Raw genomic sequence first — 6,377 nt, 5'->3', positions numbered from 1 at the left:
CTCCTGGTTTGCCATTAAAGTGACCTCCCTTACCAGCTCCAAGGCTGGACTCTGTAAGCCAGTTAACTGGGAGGGCTTTGTCAGCACTGTCTCTGTAAAGTCGACCTTAGTTCTGAAAAGTGACTGATCAGGAGGTTAGCAAACGGCTGCCTCCCTCACCCTTGCAGCCATGTCCCCCTGGAGGGGCCTGGCGACGAGGTGATTGACGGTGTGAGCAGCTTGTTCTTCACAGAGCTGCTGCTTGGCAGTTGCAGACATGGAAATCATGCACTTGGAGCGGTTGGGAGTCAGCCCCAGGGATCTAAGAAGGGCTTGATCTTCACTCTCCCTGATGAGCACCCCTCTACCCGCCATAGGTTGTACAAAACCTTTTCCAAAAAGGATAAAAGGAGCTCACATCAGTTATCCATGGTGCTCCTGTTTGGAAATTATTTGGTAAAGTCCCTCCTGGAGAGAATCATCAGAAAACTTCCAAAACTCATTCTGCAGGAATATGAAGCAAGTACAGGGAGGCCTGTAAACATTGAAGATTTCAGTCTTCAAGACACAGGAATTTTGAATCTGAGTCACTTTCTACCACCATTCTAATTCTTGAGTATATATGGGCCACCATATGATTGCTTTTGTGTCCTGTTTAGGAAATCTTTGCCTACTCCAAGGAAATCTTCCTGCCCAATCTGTGGAAGAAGCTCTACCTCACCAACAAGAACATTAGATTTTAAGGCCGAGCCTCAGAATTGTGAAATTAAAGCAGTACATTAAAATAAAGAAAAAAAAGCACCTTGACTTAAGCAGGAAGAAAATATTGCAAATGCAGTAGTAATTTGCACTAGTGAAATGCTGCCCAGTTGGTAATTAATGCATGGTAGGAAGGAAGTTGGGGAATTGAGGCGCAGGGATTGCCTCCTCGTGTTCATGGCAAAGTTTGGAGTTTAGCTGTAGGAAGTAATCTAAATATAACTCCAGAACTTGATGAAATATTCCCCTTAAGAGGAAAGGAAGGGTAGAAAAGCTTCAGGGAAACACGTTCTCTCTAAACATCATTCTCTCTGATACAGAAGATGAATTTGTTGGTGATCCAAAAGCTGGTCTGGAATCAAAATGAGTATCTCCTACTCATGTCCATCTCTCTACATCTCTCAGAAGGACAGCCCATAGCATGATCTTTTACATAGTTATCTTAGGATAATTTATGTTACAGACCTGATATTATTTCCACAGGATGTCCTTCATTTCGGCAGTGCTCATTCTCAATTTGGAAAGGGTAGATGCCTACATTGTATTTGGAAATTTTATGAATAAGCCATTGCCAGTTGGCTTTTTCTGTGTGGATTGCTGCAAGATGCTGAAATATTTTGAAACATTTGAGGTATTCTTTGAGGACAATTTCTCCAAACTCTTTCTTCACATCAAGAGTTATGGTCCTATACCATACATACACTGGATAGACTGGATCTTCACACTGTATCAAAAATTAACTAGACTGGCCTGTCCAGTCTAGGATGCATTTTTTCAGAGATGGGGAGAAATTTTTGTTTAGAACTGGGTTTTGTGTCTATAACGAGGATATTAAGGAAGGAGACAGGGAATAACAGTACCATTTTGAAGAGCTAATCTTCATGATTAACAGACTGACAGAAGTGTAAAAAAGCATTTTTGGTAAGTTTTCTTTTTTTTATGTAAGAAGCATACAGTAAAGTTGGAGAAATCCAGAAGAACCAAGAGATGGAAATGGCTGATTTTGAATGCTGTGTCTGAAGCAAAGGAAATGAGTAACCTACTAAGAGTATTACCAAAAAAATTTTGGGGGCGGGAGCCAAGATGGCGGCGTGAGTAGAGCAGTGGAAATCTCCTCCCAAAAACACATAGAGCTATGAAAATATAACAAAGAAAAATCTTCCTAAAATAGAGACCACAGGACACAGGACAACATCCAGACCACATCCACACCTGCAAGAACCCAGCGCCTTGTGAAGGGGGTAAGATACAAGCCCCAGCCCGGCGGGACCCGAGCGCCCCTCCCCCCGGCTCCCGGCGGGTGGAGAGAAACCGGAGCAGTTTTTTTTTTTGGCGAGCGCTTTTTGGAAGCCTTAGAGGGACGGGCCCCCGTTGCTGGGGAGGCAGGGTGGCGGGACCGGTGAGGAGGTGCCTGGGAACGGCGCCGGAGGACAAAGAATATCCCGCGTTTCTCCCTGCGAGACCTGGGGGCGGGTGCCTGAGACCGGTGCCTGAGGACGGAGGAGGTCGCGCGTTTTTCCCCTTTTTTTTTTTTCTCTTTTTGGCAAGCGCTTTTTGGAAGCCTTGAAGGGACGGGGACCCCAGTGCTAGGGAGGCACGGTGGCGGGACTGGTGAGCGGGTGGCTGGGACCGGCGCCTGAGGACAAAGAATATCCCCCATTTTTCCCTGCGGGACCGGTGGGCGGGTGCCTGAGACCGGCACTTGAGGACAGAGGAAATCGCGCGTTTTTCCCCTTTTTTTTTCTCTTTTCTGCGAGTGCTTTTTGGAAGCCTAAAAGGGACAGGGACCCCGGTGCTAGGGAGGCAGGGCGGCGGGACTGGTGAGCGGGTGCCTGGGACCGGCACCTGAGGACAAAGAATATCCCGCATTTTTCCCTGTGGGACCGGTGGGTGGGTGCCTGAGACCAGCACCTGAGGACGGAAGAAATCGCGCGTTTTTCCCCTTTTTTTTCTCTCTTTTTGCCAAGTGCTTTTTGGAAGCCTTGAAGGGACAGGGACCCCGGTGCTAGGGAGGCAGGGCGGCGGGACTGGTGAGCGGGTGCGTGGGACCAGTGCCTGAGGACCAAGAATATTGAGCGTTCCTTCCCTGTGGGACCGGTGGGTGGGTGCTTTTTGGAAGCCTTGAAAGGACAGGGACCCTGGTGCTAGGGAGACAGGGCAGCAGGACCAGTGCGCGGGTGCCTGGGACCGGCACCTGAGGAAAAAAAAAAAAAATCGCGTGTTTTTTCTTTTTTTTTTCCTTTCTGTTCCCTCTCTCATTGTTGCTGTTGTTGTTTTGGTTTGGAGAGTGCTTTTTGGAAATCTTAAAGGGGCAGGACAGGTCACTTAGACCAGAAGCAGGGAATCTGGGGATCTCTGGGCACTCTAACCCCCTGGGCAGCAGGGAGCACAGAGGCCCCTTACGGAGATAAATAGTCTCCTGGCTGCTCCCCCTCCAACGGGGCTCCACCATTTTGGAGGAACAGCCCCAGCCAGGCCAAGCCCACAGCAACAGCGGAGATAAACCCCAAAGCAACTGGGCAGGAAGCAGAAGCCCTGTCTGCGCACAGCTGCCCAGCACAAGCCACTAGAGGTCGCTATTCTCCCAGGAAAAGGCTACAAACCAACAAGAAGGGAAGCTCTTCCAGCGGTCACTTGTACCAGCTCTGCAAACTATCTCTATCACCATGAAAAGGCAAAACTACAGGCAGACAAAGATCACAGAGACAACACCTGAGAAGGAGACAGACCTAACTAGTCTTCCTGAAAAAGAATTCAAAATAAAAATCATGAACATGCTGACAGAGATGCAGAAAAAAATGCAAGAGCAATGGGATGAGATGCAGAGAAAAATGCAAGAGCAGTGGGATGAAGTCCGGAAGGAGATCACAGATGTCAGGAAAGAGATCACAGAAGTGAAACAATCCCTGGAAGGATTTATAAGCAGAATGGATAAGATGCAAGAGGCCATTGAAGGAATAGAAGCCAGAGAACAGGAACGTATAGAAGCTGACATAGAGAGAGATAAAAGGATCTCCAGGAATGAAACAACACTAAGAGAAATATGTGACCAATACAAAAGGAAAAACATTCGTATTATAGGGATACCAGAAGAGGAAGAAAGAGGAAAAGGGATAGAAAGTGTCTTTGAAGAAATAATTGCTGAAAACTTCCCCAAACTGGGGGAGGAAATAATCGAACAGACCATGGAATTATACAGAACCCCCAACAGAAAGGATCCAAGGAGGACAACACCAAGACACATAATAATTAAAATGGCAAGGATCAAGGACAAGGAAAGAGTTTTAAAGGCAGCTAGAGAGAAAAAGGTCACCTATAAAGGAAAACCAATCAGGCTAACATCAGACTTCTCAACAGAAACCCTACAGGCCAGAAGAGAATGGCATGATATACTTAATGCAATGAAACAGAAGGGCCTTGAACCAAGGATACTGTATCCAGCACGACTATCATTTAAATATGATGGTGGGATCAAACAATTCCCAGACAAGCAAAAGCTGAGGGAATTTGCTTCCCACAAACCACCTCTACAGGGCATCCTACAGGGACTGCTCTAGATGGGAGCACCCCTAAAAAGAGCACAGAACAAAACACACAACATATGAAGAATGGAGGAGGAGGAATAAGAAGGGAGAGAAGAAAAGACTCTCCAGACAGTGTATATAACAGCTCAATAAGCGAGCTAAGTTAGGCAGTAAGATACTAAAGAAGCTAACCTTGAACCTTTGGTAACCACGAATCTAAAGCCTGCAATGGCAATAAGTACATATCTTTCAATAGTCACCCTAAATGTAAATGGACTTAATGCACCAATCAAAAGACATAGAGTAATAGAATGGATAAAAAAGCAAGACCCATCTATATGCTGCTTACAAGAAACTCACCTTAAACCCAAAGATAAGCATAGACTAAAAGTCAAGGGATGGAAAAACATATTTCAGGCAAACAACAGTGAGAAGAAAGCAGGGGTTGCAGTACTAATATCAGACAAAATAGACTTCAAAACAAAGAAAGTAACAAGAGATAAAGAAGGCCACTACATAATGATAAAGGGCTCAGTCCAACAAGAGGATATAACCATTCTAAATATATATGCACCCAATACAGGAGCACCAGCATATGTGAAGCAAATACTAACAGAACTAAAGAGGGAAATAGACTGCAATGCATTCATTGTAGGAGACTTCAACACACCACTCACCCCAAAGGATAGATCCACCGGGCAGAAAATAAGTAAAGACACACAGGCACTGAACAACACACTAGAACAGATGGACCTAATAGACATCTATAGAACTTTACATCCAAAAGCAACAGGATATACATTCTTCTCAAGTGCACATGGAACATTCTCCAGAATAGACCACATACTAGCTCACAAAAAGAGCCTCAGTAAATTCCACAATATTGAAATTCTACCAACCAATTTTTCAGACCACAAAGGTATGAAAGTAGAAATAAATTCTACAAAGAAAACAAAAAGGCTCACAAACACATGGAGGCTTAACAACATGCTACTAAATAATCAATGGATCAATGAACAAATCAAAATAGAGATCAAGGAATATATAGAAACAAATGACAACAACAACACTAAGCCCCAACTTCTGTGGGATGCAGCGAAAGCAGTCTTAAGAGGAAAGTATATAGCAATCCAGGCACACTTGAAGAAGGAAGAACAATCCCAAATGAATAGTCTAACATCACAATTATTAAAACTGGAAAAAGAAGAACAAATGAGGCCTAAAGTCAGCAGAAGGAGGGACATAATAAAGATCAGAGAAGAAATAAACAAAATTGAGAAGAATAAAACAATAGCAAAAATCAACGAAACCAAGAGCTGGTTCTTTGAGAAAATAAACAAAATAGATAAGCCTCTAGCCCAACTTATTAAGAGAAAAAGAGAGTCAACACAAATCAACATAATCAGAAATGAGAATGGAAAAATCACGACAGACTCCACAGAAATACAAAGAATTATTAAAGACTACTATGAAAACCTATATGCCAACAAGCTGGAAAACCTAGAAGAAATGGACAACTTCCTAGAAAAATACAACCTCCCAAGACTGACCAAGGAAGAAACACAAAAGTTAAACAAACCAATTACAAGCAAAGAAATTGAAACGGTAATCAAAAAACTACCCAAGAACAAAACCCCGGGGCCGGACGGATTTACCTCGGAATTTTATCAGACACACAGAGAAGACATAATACCCATTCTCCTTAAAGTGTTCCACAAAATAGAAGAAGAGGGAATACTCCCAAACTCATTCTATGAAGCCAACATCACCCTAATACCAAAACCAGGCAAAGACCCCACCAAAAAAGAAAATTACAGACCAATATCCCTGATGAACGTAGATGCAAAAATACTCAATAAAATATTAGCAAACAGAATTCAACAGTATATCAAAAGGATCATACACCATGACCAAGTGGGGTTCATCCCAGGGATGCAAGGATGGTACAACATTCGAAAATCCATCAACATCATCCACCACATCAACAAAAAGAAAGACAAAAACCACATGATCATCTCCATAGATGCTGAAAAAGCATTTGACAAAATTCAACATCCATTCATGATAAAAACTCTCAGCAAAATGGGAATAGAGGGCAAGTACCTCAACATAATA

The 6,377-nt window shown here is 43.6% G+C and overlaps 1 pseudogene; it reads left to right on the top strand.

Annotated features, from left to right (window-relative positions):
- The first annotated feature begins 256 nt into the window (after nucleotides 1–256).
- On the top strand, nucleotides 257–1,592 carry LOC118968011 (TBC1 domain family member 12-like; annotated as a pseudogene).
- Nucleotides 1,593–6,377: the final 4,785 nt, after the last annotated feature.

This window comes from Manis javanica, chromosome 11 (assembly GCF_040802235.1).
Source record: "Manis javanica isolate MJ-LG chromosome 11, MJ_LKY, whole genome shotgun sequence".
NCBI classification, from domain to species: Eukaryota; Metazoa; Chordata; class Mammalia; order Pholidota; family Manidae; genus Manis; species Manis javanica.
Note: the sequence above shows the minus strand (reverse complement) of the source record. Positions and strands in the feature narration are given on the sequence as shown.